This window comes from Monodelphis domestica, chromosome 4 (genome assembly GCF_027887165.1).
Source record: "Monodelphis domestica isolate mMonDom1 chromosome 4, mMonDom1.pri, whole genome shotgun sequence".
Taxonomy (NCBI): domain Eukaryota; kingdom Metazoa; phylum Chordata; class Mammalia; order Didelphimorphia; family Didelphidae; genus Monodelphis; species Monodelphis domestica.
Genome location: NC_077230.1, coordinates 366536634 through 366551653, shown reverse-complemented (window position 1 = coordinate 366551653; position 15020 = coordinate 366536634). Strand labels below are relative to the sequence as shown.

Genomic DNA, 15020 nt, shown 5'->3' with positions numbered 1-15020 from the left:
ATAACTAAGTTGGTGTCTGTGTGGGTAAATGAGTTTGCTTGAGCAACTGTTTCCCTGGTTCATTTAATGACTTCAGAATTTAGCTCTCTCGATAGGCAACGTAAAACTGAAAAAGTGCTGGGCTGGGAAACAGAAAACAAAGATTCTAGTTCTGGCTCTACAATGACTCATTGGAAAACACTGTATAAGATGTAGGTTTCAAGTTTTTCACCTATAAAATGAAAGGACTAGCAACTAAACCAAAAAGAAATTGAACATTGTGTAATAATAATGAATATGCTTGGCTCCAGACATGAGAACATGTACCTCCTATCATCCCCTTCCTTATTTGCCAGATACGAGCTTCTGTGGATGAGGAACTAGACTTGGTTGATATGCTGGCTAGTCTTACTGAATCCCCCCCCCCCCACTTTCTTACTTTCTTTATGTTCTTTGTTACAAGGGATAGTTTGGTAAGGAGAGGAGGAAGATGGATATATTTAGAAATAAAGGTAAGGTCAAAACAAAAGAAATAGTTTTGAAAAGAAATTAAAAAAAAAAAAGATGAGGGGATTGGAATAGCTGGTCTCTAAGAATCTTTGCCTTCTAAAGTAGTGAGCTCATTTTCAACAATTCCCAAAATGAACACATTACACTATCAATTTAAGGTGCCTCTAGATTCAAGCTGTAAAATACAAATGTTGTGTTTGCTTGGCTGATATTTCTCCTGTGCAGGGATGTGCTTTGGAAGAACCAATTCAACAAACATTCATTAGATATCATTTTAGTTCTGAATATCAAATTCTTCCCATTTTAAGATGCTGATTCTTGAAGGAAAATGAATCATTTTATCCCAGAGGAAAAATTTAAGTTTAATTATCATTTCTATGTAGATGACTCACAAAATCCAAATATTCAGCTCTGGACTCTTCATTGAGCCTCATCCTGCATTATTAGATTCTAACTGGACATTTCAAACTAGTTATCCCAAAGATATTCCAAATTACCAAACTCATTATCTTTTCCCCAAAATTTACTCCTATTCCAAACTTCCTTATTTCTGTTAAAGGCATTACCATTCTTCCAGGTGAATGTTAAAAAACCATGGCATTATCCCAGACTCCTTACTCAAATAGCCAATCAATTGCCAAACCCTGTCATTTCTCCCTCTATAACATCTCTTACTCAGGACCTTACCATGCTACTCAAACAGCTCCTTCCTGAGTTCATGCCCTCATCACCTCTTACCTAAACTATTGCAATGGCCACCTTCCTAATTAGTCACCTTACCTCTTCTTTTCCTATTCCAAACTATCCTCTACACACCTGCCAAAGTGATTTTTAACCTCCAGATTCAACCAACTCTCCTACTCAAAAAACTTCTTGGCTACCAAATACTTTTAAGGTCATATATAAACTCTTTTTTTTGGGAGGGGGGGCTTTCAAAGAACTTTACAACCTTGCCTCAGCCTATATTCCCAGACTCATGATTCATTCCTCTTCTCTATCTTTACATACAACATCCCATCCACCATCTCTATCTCCAGTGCTGGCCATCCCTCATGACTAAAATGGACCTTTTTATCACCATCTCTGACTTCAAGACACCAAGTTTTTGCATGAAGCCTTTCTTGTCCTCTTCCTTCCTCCATTGCTAGTGCCCACCTTTCCTAACTATCTTCTTTTAAACACTAATAGCCAGGAAAAAATAGCAAACATACCCTGGAAAAGAAAGTTTGAGATTAGGAACCTGCCCCAAGTAGAACTCTTGCTTTGAAGCTAAACTTACAAAGCTAGACAGAGATAACAAATATTTCACTTGAGTCAATAAAAACAAATAGATTTGGCATTGAGCATTAGATTGGCTATGGTAGGGAAGAGAAATAAGATTTGGTCTAATTGGCTCTATGGGCAGAACTACATATAAATGTACAGAAGCTTTAGGAAAACAGATTTAGGCTTGGAAAAATCTAACTATTCAATCTATCTAAAAGTAGAATGTGCTGCTTTAGAAGGCAGTGGGTTCCTCTTCTAAAATAAGAAAAAATTAAAGAAAAAAAAGATTACTGTTTTTAAAGGTGTATTCCCATCCAAATGCTTAGTTAGGCTGATTTATCACTCTGAGCTTTGTATTGTCTTTAGAAAGGTTAAAAATGGTGTGTAGCTAAAACACTGCCTGAACTTGTTTTTAGAAGACCACTGGTTAATCTTTTTTCAAATCCCAGAATGATGGTTCTTTTTATCTATTTGGATATCAGGAAATGATAAACCAAATTCTTGTTATCTTGGGCAACACATAATCTCCACTTTTCCAAAAAGGTAAAGGGCTAGCCAATTTTAAAACCACCATTTATTTCTAGGCATAATGCCTCTTCCATGACAGTCTTCTCTGGTGCAATACAGTAGTGGTGTCAAATTCAAATAGAAATGGATCCCTGGGGGCCATATATTGACTTGTTTCTGGTGTTGCAGTGGGGGAGGCTCTAGTCTAACTTATACCTACACAGGTATACTCTCTCCATCATTTCTGAAAAGTGTTATCCAGTCTTAGTTTAAAGATCTCCAATGACTGAAGATCCTTTACCTTAGATATAAATTCATACACCAAATCAAATTTGTTTATTTTTTATGCTAGGGAGTGAACAAGGAACTACCACCCGCTCTTAAGAGGGGGATAGGTAAAAATTGAGTCCTCTCAGATCTCATGAGCAGTATAAGCCTACTATTTGGGGAGCCTCTTGTACTTTTCCTATTGTTTTAGACGATTTCAGTCCACATCTTTGGGCCAGTGTGATCTGTAAAATTCAAGTTTTGATCTCCAACAGTCCCTTTCAACTCTTAAGTTTTTATGAGTCTAGAGTTTGAAGGGAGATTAATCTGGTGGAAATATAGGATGAATTTAGGATTGGGACAGTTAGCATTAGGAGGTAATTATAATCATCCAAAAGTGACATAATAAGGGCCTGAACTAGTTCTATAACAGCTAACTAATGAACCCAATACCATGGTTTCTGTGATATCTTTTGTAAATCAAAACTTTCATAAAGTTACTAATAATTCTTACCCAAAGGAAGAGGGGGCTTAGCCAGAAGATGAAAACTCCTAAACTCTTGGTAAAAATCAGAGATTAAATGGAAAACCACCTGCAAGGCTAATGTTTGGATGGCTGAAGTATAATTTATTTATTCTTTTTTTATAGGAACTTTGTGAACCTACAGTGCCTGTCCAATCAGATGTTAGCTTTCTGCACTCTTAACAAAGACTCCTTTGTTCCATATAGTGGAGCTGGCATGCTAAGTTTGATCAAGACAGTCTCTCTGATAAAATCACATTGGGATCTCAGGCCTCAGGTTGTCCACTATAAACAGCTCACTGCTCCCAGCTGGCGATAGGGCTGCTGCCATTCCACAACACACCCTACAGGAAGCAGTCCAGGAAAGACAGTTGATTGATACCCACAGCAGGGGTTGGGTATGTGCAGCAGGGCAGGGTGGGGTGGGGACTGGCCCATGGAGGGAATTCCTTATTTTATTTACTGAAATTGTTAGTTCACTAAGACTTCTGTTTAATTCTACGGAATTATCCAGGGAACACAATAACTTAACTTTAAAGTAACAGGAAAAGTCCTGGAGGTTCTTCAGAGCAAAAATTTTCATTAATAGTTCTTACTGTTTGGGGGGATGTGGAGAGGCTGTTATTTAATTTTCCATCTCTGCAAATGTGGGTTCTTCACAGAATTATATACAGAGCTAGAAAGGACCTTAAGTGTTTTCTACATTAATTCTCTCATTTTATGGTGTAAAAGTAAACCTAGGAAGGTGGAGAGAGTTGTTGAAGGTTTGGTTGATAGACGCACAGTTTGAATTCAGGTCCTTTCTGACTCCAAATCCACTTTTTCCACTGGACCAAAATTCACTACCCAGAATCAAAGATAAATGGTTTGGGTTGGGTGGGGCTCAGAAGGTAACCCTCATCTAACAAATTTCAAATTCACAATAAATGATCTGTAAGGCATTTTGAACTAGTAATATCTGGAAACAGACTCTGTTTTCTCCTGATTGACTCTACACAATTGGGCAAACCTAGCACTCAATTTCAGGGTCATCTTTGAGTACCATCCCTAGATACATACAAGTGACTCTCTATAAGGCTGCTTAATTAAGATCTTTTTTTCAGACAACAAATTCCCACATTTCATTACAGTTATTTTCAAAGTCATTCAGTTCTCCAAAGTCTCAAAACAAACTTTCCCTTTGCCTTGACCCTGGCTTTTCCATTTCCCCCCATGATTAAAAAACCCCCAACAAGCCAACCACATGAGTAATCATAATTAAGACACCCTCCAAAACTATTATCAACGAAAAAACCTGATATGTTTTCCATTGAGCTTAGACTGTCACTAAATCTCAGCTTAGGCAAGAGGGAAAAAAAATTCCCCCCAAAGAAGTTTTCACTGGGAGGTGCATGAGTTCTCTACAGGAACCAGCCTTTTATCCATAAATGCAGAGATCCTTACTCAAAGGGACATGTTGGGTAGTCCAACTAAAGAAAACCACCAACTTAAGAATTAGGAGCAATAAGACATTTTCAAAACACCTCCATGTGTTGCATTTTGGACTAGCTAAGCCTTAGAGAATGGGTTAATATTTGAAAAAAAAATTATTGGAGAGGACAAGTATCAGTAAAGATGGGGTAGGAACTGGGAGAGAACAACTTTCTTCCCATATCTGGGTTTTTCCAACCAGGGCAGCTGAGATCTGGGCCAAGTGATCTGACAGAAGATTTGGTGCAGTGACCTGCAATGACTTGTTTTCAGACTCAATTGTTCCTAGCGGATTACCCAACTGTGAAGACAGAGTGACCTCCACAATAACTAATAACAATTCTCAATGGCTTATGAGCCTTCTTCTCCAGTTCAGTGTTTATTGCTCATGTGGCAGCAGTTTGGCTTAAAAGTTACCAGAATACTCCTCTGAACTGCTCTGCCCACTCCATAGAGATTTAGTAGGAAGCATACTGGACTTGGAGACAGAAAGACTTGGGTTCAAATCCTGCCTCAAATGCTTACTCTCTCTGTGACTCTGGTCAAGTCACTTAGCCTCCTTGCACCTGGGGGATAGGAAATATAATTCAATAAGCCTCGATTTTCTTCATCTGAAAAGTGAGGGGTCAGACTATACTTTTCAAGTCCTCTCCAGCTCTAAATCTATGAATCCTCAGCTGTAGGCAGAGGTCAAAAATGAGTCACTATCATATTCAGAGAGAAATGGTCTTTCTTTTTTAAAAAAATATTGTCTTTTTTTTTTAAACCCTTATTTTCTTAGCATCAAATTTGATAAGGATCAGCTAATTGGGGTTAAGTATTTTGCCCAGGGTCACACAGCTAAGAAGAATCTGCCCAGATATGAGCCCATGTCCCCCTGACTGCTGGCAGCATTCACAGGGCCCACTGTGCTTTCTAGCTACCCCATTCTTTCTCTTTCTAGAAGTTAAATCCATCTGCATTTCTAATAAACTACCTACATCTAAAACATAGCTCATCAAATACAAGATTAGATATTTTACCAGGGACAAGACTAGATTTCTCCCTGCTGCTTCTAGGGCTGTGTACAGTCTGTCCCCCTTGCCTGGAACCCCCTCCCTCTACCCAATTCCACTTCTTACAATATGAACTTCCTTCAAAGGTATGGCACCTATTACTTTAGGTCTTTCCTCATTCCCCACTAGGGTTAGTGTTCTTGAAGCCCTAAAATTTCTTTGAATGCTTTCTGTATTTACTTGTCTTCAACACCCAGTAAAGGGGGCAGCTAGGTTGCACAGTGGATAGAAATCCAGGTCTGGAATCAGAAAGACCTGAGTTCATATCTGACTTAAGACACTTTTTAGCTGTGTGACCCTGGGCAAAACACTTCATCCTGTTTGCCTTGGTTTCCTCATATGTAAAATGAGCTGGAGAAGGAAATGGCAAACAATTCCACTATCTTTGCCAAGAAAACCTCAAACAGGGTCACAAAGAGTTGGACACAACTGAATAACAACAATCACACAGTAAAATGTAAACTTGTAGAGGGCAAGAATTATTTCATTGTTGCTTTTGAATCCCTGCACAGAACACATGTTTAGTGAATACTTGTTAAATGGAATTCAATGGTTAACTAATACATAGAATAAATTTCTCTAATCACTATCTATTCAGAGTTTCTTCATTCCTTTAAGGCTGCTCAAAACAGGTACAACCTCCTTTAAGAAGTCTTTCTGGCCTTCTATCAATTCTTCTGCCAATCCTCCACCCAGATGAAAGTGACTCTTCCTTCTCGAATTTCTCAAGATATTCTAGCTAAAACTTCCCACTTAATAGTACTTTCCTTTATATCCTAGTTATTTATGTACATGTACCCAATCCCCCATGAGATTATATAAACTGGCTGGGGGCAGGATCTGGTTGTACATATCTACACATATTGAGCTCCTAAGTAGAGTATTTTACGTATCACCTGGGCACTTAAATGTTGGTTGAATTTGAATTTCTTTTTTTCCGTATATAAAAACTACAGATCAGTGAATCTTAACTGCAATTGATAACCTCTCTAAACTTAAATTGTTCTTAATCTTTTCTTTATTACAGCTTGGGACATAGTTACTTAAATCTGTAAAAACTTTACCTTCCATCCAGTTTCCCAGACAGTGTTATAAGAAATCCATCAGGTTTTTTTTTTTTTTTGGGCAATCTAGCCTTTCATCCTGTTTGTTTCCCTTGGGTGGGGATTGGATAGAACTGATACCTTTAAGATGATGTAACAGCTGGAAGGATAGGCAATGTAACTTGTCTTGCTGTAGTTTTAAACTACAGCTGATACTACTTTAATCAGGTCTGGAAAGTGTTCAATGAAGAAAAACATCATCAAACTCCCTTAGACCTAGGTAGAAAGGGAGACTAAGGAAAGACATTGAAATTCTTTGGGGGTCACATAAAGGTTAAAAATACCATCAGCTGGATTGTGAGATCAGTTTGTAGTGGAGAACAACTGACAGACTGGTCCCTCCCATTAAAGGCACTGAACATGAGTACTCCTTGAAGTGTTTTCCACAGAGGAAGTTTTGTTTCTGCTCCACTAATCAAACATCAAGTAATCTATCAATGCTGGGGGAACTATTTTGAAGTTTCAGCTCTTTTGTCCTAGGTAATGCCAGAAAATACCAGCTGGGTAGGTAAGGTTACAGGATAATAGAATTTAGAGCTTTCTAGATCATCTAGTTGTTCATTTTTCAAGAGAAAAATGAAATCTAAAGAGGGGAAAGAATTCAACCAAAGTCACAAGTTATGTGGCAAAGTATGGATTAAAACCCAAACTCAAGGGGAACTTATAATTGTTTTTAAACCCTTACCTTCTGTCTTGGAATCAATACTGTGAATTGTTTCCAAGGCAGAAGAGTGGTAAGGGCTAGGTAATGAGGGTTAAAGTGATTTGCCCAGGGTCACACAGCTAGGAAGGGTCTGAGGCCAGATTTGAACCTAGGACTTCCTGTCTCTAGGCCTGGCTCTTAATCCAATGAGCCACCTAGCTGCCCCCAAATTTATAATTTTTTTAAGGAGACTCAGAGAAAGCAAAGAATTGAAGGCTCCTAAAGGCCTAGACTAACCTTGGACTCATGAACTTAAAGAGGGGTTATTGCTGATAAACAAGCTCATAATCAGATTATCAGTATTGTTTTTTTCTGTAAATATTTAATTTAATCCTCAAGCGCCTAATGATAGCAAATCCTCAAGTTTCTTCAATGTATGTGTAAAGTTTCTTCTTGGTAGAAGGCCAAATGGGCCAGATATCCTCTTGGCTGTCTTGGAAAAGAAGATTCCTTCTCTTGGTACCTCAGCCCATGGAGTTGGCAGTCAAAGGCTTCTGGCCCATGCAGATTAAAAACTCCCCTTCTTTTGGTTGCCAGAGCAGGAAATGCCTAGGCCTCTCATTATCTGATGATCACCACCAATTTACCATATCAATCTGTCCCTAAGGGAAAGGAAGAGAATGCTCATCTAATTTATTGCTCCCTGTGGACCTTCTGGTGGACAAGATGGCAAAAATGTTAATGAGTTAATAAATTCCTTTTAATTACTTGAAAGGCTGGATTAAATATCACTTGGCAAATGGGAGTGTTTGTCAATAATCCCATTTTTGTTAAGGTTCTAGCTTCAAAGAACACAGGAATGGGATTCGGGAATAAGGAATAGTGGGAAAACCCTATTCCCGGAAGTCAGGAAATCTGCCAAAATTAATGATTTACCAGTTGTGAGATCTTGGACAAGTTCTTTTCCTTCTCTGGGCCTTAGTTTCCTTGTACATAAAATGGAAAGGATGTACTCAAAGGAACTCTTCTGTGGATCTTAGGTTCTATGGCTTAACTACAGGAAAGGAAAATGAAGAGCTAAGTGTGACCAGGAATTTAGGTTTTAATGGAAAAGAGTTCAAAGATGTAAGTTTAACTGCTGGCTCTGATATTGCCTTTGTATATCAGGATACATCACTTCCTTTCACTCAGTCTCAGTTTCCTCATCTGTAAAGTAGGAACACTAGATTGAACTAGATGATCTCTAGGGTCTTGGCCAGTTCAAAAACCTTTGAAAGCAGATAATGATCCTCCTCAACAATTTGGTAGAACTCTGCCAGAGGCCAAACTGAGCCTTTCTTCATTTACTTTCATTGAGACAGAAATGCCTTCCATGGCATCTGACTGAGAGAACCAGGATATTTGATCCTGACCTTACTCACAAGTATTGGCCAGTAGACTGGAGTTCATAAGTATGACTGATTCAAAAGCTGTTAAAATGGTTACTGACTTGGAGGGCCTGATGGACCATGGGGTTGGGGGGCTGATATGAAGGATGATTCAAGCTCTAGACTAAGCAACGTCAGAATGGGGAAATTCCAGTGAGGAAAGCTCTTTTATTATTATACTTTGGCTCAATTTCTTCCACAAATCTGGAGTCTTTTCTCCACCCTTCTCAGGAAAAGTCAGCCTAGACATAATTCTTTTACCTAGCTGGGAGAAAATAAGATCTTCTCTGCTTGTTATTCTTTTTCTTCTGTATACTTAAAGTTCCTTTCCTTCACCAAGCTGTGATATGGAAATCACTTTAAAAGACTGATATATATTAATTTAAGGTCGCCAAGGAATTCAGCTATGTAATTCCTAAATGAAAACTCAAGTCAGCTGTCAATCTTTTTTTATGGTGTTTTAATTAGAAACAGGAGGAAGAAAAGTATTAGAGGGAGAGAGAGAGAGAGAGAGGGAAAGAGGAGAGAAGGAAATAGGGCTTAAATACCCGCTCTGCTAAAGCTGAGCCAAAGGCCCAAGGTCCTGGATAGCCAAGGCAAAGAAAAGAGATCAGTCCCTATCACTCACGTGACCAAAATGGAGAAACAAAGCCCAGAGGCTAGGCTTTCTACTTTTGTTGGGAAACAAATTCATTAATTGTTATTAATAGCTAACATTTATATAATACTTAATATGTGCCAGGAACTATGCTAAGAACTTTAAAAATATCTCATTTGATCCTCAAAACCATCTTTGGGAGGTAGGGGCAATTATTATCTTCATTTTACAGTAAAGAACCAAGGCAGGCAGAGGTTGAGTGACTTGTCCAGGGTCATAAAGTTGGTCAGTTATCTGAAGCTGAATTTGAAATCAGATCTTCCAGACTCCAGGCCCAACACTCTATTCACTGCACCGATTTATTTAGCTTTGGTGGCAGTATTTACAAGACTTTATGTTTGGAAATGGGGATACAAAGATAAAATTATAGTTTCTGCTTTTAGAGATCTATTAGTCTATTAAGGTGGGGATAAAATATAAATAAATATGATGCCAAGATAAAATATAATGAGACAAAGGAGAAATCAAGAGTACTATGAGAAATCTGGGGACAGAAAAATCACTTTCATTAAAAACTGAGCCATGTGAGGGTGATAAAAAGGGAAGCCAGTGAAGGCAAAGATGAGGCAGGAAATCTATTCCAGGGGCATGGAGGATGCTGTGCATGTCTGAATCAAAGCAAGAAAAGGAAAGACAAGAGAAGAGTACAGTCAGAAGTTTAATTTGGCTAGAGTACATGAAGGAGTGTCATATTAATTAATTCTGGGAAGGTGGTGTGGCGTCAAACTGCAGAGAACTCTAAATGCTGAACTAAGGAACTTTTTAAAATCACCTACACAAAGGGTGGCCACTAAGGGTATCTGAGCAAGGGAGCAATATGATCATTCAATTAGAAGATTATTTTGGAAGACGATACAAGAGAGAAACATTCCATATCTTTATTTGGGGGTTCCAAAATGGTGTTTTTATACTATTAACAACAGGTTGGCTTACAAGATGTAGGCCATGATAAGATCTGGTGGCTGTAGCCTATTCTAAGTGAAGGAAGCCTGTAGTTTAGGAGAAATGGCACTAGATTTGGAACCAAAGCCTGAGTCTGAATCCCCAATCTGTCACCCTGAACTTCATCTCTCTAGGATTCAGTTTTCATCATCTGTAACATGAGAGGATAGGGCTAGATGATGATCTCTGAGATCTCTTCAGACTATCAAAATTCTAGGCTACATTTCTTTCTCTTTTTAAACCCTTATCTTCTGTCTTAGAATTGATACTAAGTATCAGTTCCAAGGCAGAATAGGTGTTACGTGACTTGTGTAGGGTCACACAGCTAGGAAGTGTCTGAGACAAGATTGCAATCCAGAATTTCCTGTCTCCAGGCCTGGGACTCAATCTACTTAGTCACCCAGCTGTCTCAAACCTATGCTACATTTCACACCATGTAAATCTTCATGTGATATCAAGCTCCCAGTCATTATGCAGAAACAATGTGGGAAAATGCTCTTTTCAGGGATAATGACTTTTCAGTTTTCCTCTTGTCTCTGAAAAGGAAATAGTTCTTCCCATAGAACTCTTACGCTATATTATCTCCTTTGAGGGCTATTTCATGATTTGAGGGATTTATTAGCACTGCTCTCTGGTCCCAAAACAGTCCTGCAAGTATAGAGGGGTGCCAACAGGGAAGGGGAGGGGTATCCCCTGTCAAACAAGACTCCATCTATTCCAGACTGATTCCATATGGGGCCAATCTAGTAATCCTTAAACTCAGAGATTTGTGACCCAACATATATAGATTTTCTCTCATTTAAGACTAATTTAGCTCTGAGGTCCTGACCCTCATTAAATAAAATGTGTGTGTGTGTGTGTATAAAATCTCAAAACTAATTATACTTGATGTTTGTAGCCCAGCTCCATTCCATTTAAAAAAATTAATTAGAAATTGAAAGCAGGAATCATACTTCATGACCTTGGTATGGAGGAAGAATAGTCAGTCGCTGGACTAAAGTTTATTAACTAAAGAATGAAGACTTTCTTGTCATGAAAATGAATCATAACATTGTGACTCAGCTCTTAAAATGGGTCTAAAATGAACTTCCTTTCATTCATTCTCCAGGGCTCTGTGAGGATTAACATATGTATTCATCTTCCACCCCTCAATTGTTCTAACTTACCATGAGCCCAGTATAGACAAGGCAATGATGGGAGAAGCCTCAAAAACCTGTGGAGGCCTTAAATCCCTATTGGGTTTTAATTATTACTGATTTGCTTATTTACTGAAAAGATGTACCAGGAATAGTACCTTTATATTCACAGTCTTAAGACACCTCCATTCCTACTAAGGAGAAACTGTCCTCCTTTGCAGGGTTGTATCTTTGGCCTTGCCCAGTAAGACTGTATCTTCTGGCAGAATGGATATTCTAAACCTGGAAGTCAGGCCTGGTCTCAATCTGAACACTGACAAAGAGCTACCTTTCCTGCACCTTCATAGATAGCACTCTCTACCTCTGGAAATAACTGCTGGTAACATTAATACCCCAGAATATAGTTGTGAACCCAGAAATAAGGAGGAAAATTTTCTGAGCCTTGTCTGATTGTCATAGCACTTTTAAATGCATAAACTATGTTCTTCCCAAAAATCCTATGAGGAAAGGAGTTCAAATAACATCCACATTTTTGAGATGAGGAAACTCGGGCTTGGGGAGGTTAAATCACTTGTCTGGGGTTGCAAGGTGAATACACGAAAAGCTGGAACTTCAGCCCAGAAATCCTGCTCTATTGACTACAACATGGAAAAGCCTAAGAAGGGTCATGAAGCGATTATTATGGGGTACACCTTGACTCTGAATTTATAATGCTAATAGGATTGTTTCCTAGTTTTCCAGTCAGTTAGGAGGGGATGCAGCATGCCAGAGACACTAATGGCAGTAAGAAACAACAGTTGATAGCTTTCCTATGTGGGGGGAGGTAGAAAAACTAGAAAAGAGATAATAACTAGCTAAGCAGATGAAGGTTTTTGGTATAGGGTCTAGACAAGTCTGCCTATATACCTTTCTTACTCATGTAGATATTACTGCAATACAGCAAATGGCTCATTTTTATAGATTCACCCTTCAACAGAGATGGAAAGAATTTTACAAACCCATTTAATTCAATCCCCCTTGTTTGTTTGTTTGTTTTTTAAGAAATTGAGATCCATAGAGAAAAAGAAAGGTATCCCAGGGCATACAATTATTTAGTAACTGAGGGAGGACTGGCACTGAGGTCTTCCAACTTCTAATTCTGGGACCTTACCCACGATGCAAGGGAATGCTCAATCACCTCTATGGTTTCTAACAATGACTAAGCTTTTATAAAAAGGTAAATATATTTAGGCCTGGAAAGGCATCTAGTCCAAGCCCCTCATTTTACAGATGAGAAAACTGAGTCCCAGAAAGTATAAGTGACAATGTCAGAGAGAGAAAGCTGTAGGGATATGATTTGAATCTAGATCTGTTTACTCCAAATCCAGGTTAAACTGTGTTAAGTAGCCTTGTTTAAATAGGAGGAAAATGTGTAATGTATTTTATATATATTTCTAACTAAACAAGAAAAATTTCAGGAAGTTTAGGTTTTTAAAGGGGGGGTATATCTCATTATCTAGAAAATCTATGTGGAATATATCACTCTCCAAGGACAAAGTGGAGGTATTAGTGGGTAAAGGAAGGATTACTGAAGATAAGGTAAGACTTGTTTACAACTAAGATGGGGAGAAAAAGCACAGTATTTAAAGGGGAGAAGAAATAATCTGAAACACTTATGTCTGAAGTCCATGAGGCTGCTATATGAGGCTTCAAGGTCTTAAAGATTTCTGACCATCTAGGAGAACCAACCCCTGTTTCCAGCTGACTCAGATTTTGAGTCCTTTTAATCTCTTAATTTCTTTCTAATTCATCTCTTTTAGTTACTTACACATGCACGCTCACAAACATTTGCATAGCTTTCTATTAGTCTACTCTCCCAAGTCCAATTATCTCATGAGATAATTGAGAGGAGAGAGAGAGAGAGAGAGAGATGCTGCAATCAGGTATGAATAGATAAAGGCAGAGACATTCATAGGCCCAAAGTAAGGGTCTTTCTTTCTTTTCTTCTTTTCTACCCTTACCTTCCATCTTAGAATCTATATTGTGTATTGGTAAGAGTGATATGGTCTAGGCAATGGGGGTTAAGTGACTTGCCCTGGGTTACATAGCTTGGAACTGTCTGAATCCAGATTTGAACCCAGGACCTCCTATCTCTAGGCCTGGCTCTCAATCCACTGAGCAACTTAGCTGCCCCAGAAAGAGTATTTCTAGATTTCTGAAGGCCCCTGCCTTCTTGCATATTTACAGCAGTGTTAGTTAGGGACCAGTCTAATTTTCCTATCTATTCTCACTAAGAATTACAGTAAATTAGAGGTAGACATCCCAATCACAGAAGAGAACCAAAATGCTCAAGAAAACAATCATTTCTATTAGAAAACCAGCTGACTCTGTGTGTGTGTGTGTGTGTGTGTGTGTGTGTGTGTGTGTGTGTGTTGGCAAAACCCTGGAAATTGAGGGAACGTTCATCAATTGGGGAATGACTGAATAAAATGTGGTATATGATGGTGATGGAGTACTATTGTGCTCTAAAAAAATGATAAACAGGAGGATTTCAGAAAGAGCTGGAAAGACCTACATGAACTGATGCAGTGAAATAAGCAGAACCAGGAGAACATTATATACAGTAACAGCATTATTGTATGACAATCAACTGTGAAAGACTTAGCTATTCTCATAAAGGACAAATGAGAAAGAATGCTATCCACCTCCAGAGAAATAACTGTTCGAGTTCAAATACAGATCAAAGGATACTATTTTTCACATTATTTTATGCTTTTATTTTGGGGTTTTGGTTTTATATGAGTATTTTCTTACAATAATGACCAATATAGAAGTATGTTTTGCATAATACATGTATATCCCAGATCAAATGCCTACCATCTCTGAAAGGGGGGAGGAAAGGGAGGGAGACAACCTGGGTCTTATAAAGTGAAATGTATATTGAAAATCATTATAATATATAATTGGGAAAATAAAATATCTTTTAAAAAGAGAAAACCAGCTGACTTCTCATTTCAAGATAGAAAATCAAAAGACACGTCACTGACTTTAATAAGTAATCACTGAAATAAGAGATAAAAAAGAAAAAGAAAACCATAGAATGGCAGTCTCAAGAGTTGGAAAGAACCTTAGAGGCCATGCAGTCTAGCCCTTTCTTGAGCAACTCCATAAAGTCTTCCTACAGTTTTTGCAAGTCTCTAGTGAGACAGAAGCCAACAAATCCTGAAATAGCCAAATCTATTCTTTGATAGCCCTAGGTAGTTTAAACCAATCTCACTGCACTTTCTTTGGTCCTCTGAGGCCAAGCAGACCAAGTCAAATCCTCTTCCATGTGACAGCCCTTAAAATACTTGAAGGTAATATTTATATTCTTCCTCTTTGCTAGGCTAAAGATCTTGTCAGTTCCTTCAACTAACCCTCAGTGCTATGATCTTGAAAACCCTCACACTCCTGGTCATTCTTTTATGGATGATCTCTAGTTTATCAATCTCCTTCCTTAAATGCAGAGAATCCTCCAAACATGGCCTGATAGAATAGAAGACAGTGGAATTACCA

General features: G+C 38.4%; 1 protein-coding gene across 26 annotated transcripts in view; it reads right to left on the bottom strand.

The window, feature by feature from the left end:
- Positions 1–15020, bottom strand: part of MACF1 (microtubule actin crosslinking factor 1) — a 404892-nt gene that overhangs the window by 90461 nt on the left and 299411 nt on the right. The gene's annotated exons all lie outside the window — the stretch shown is intronic.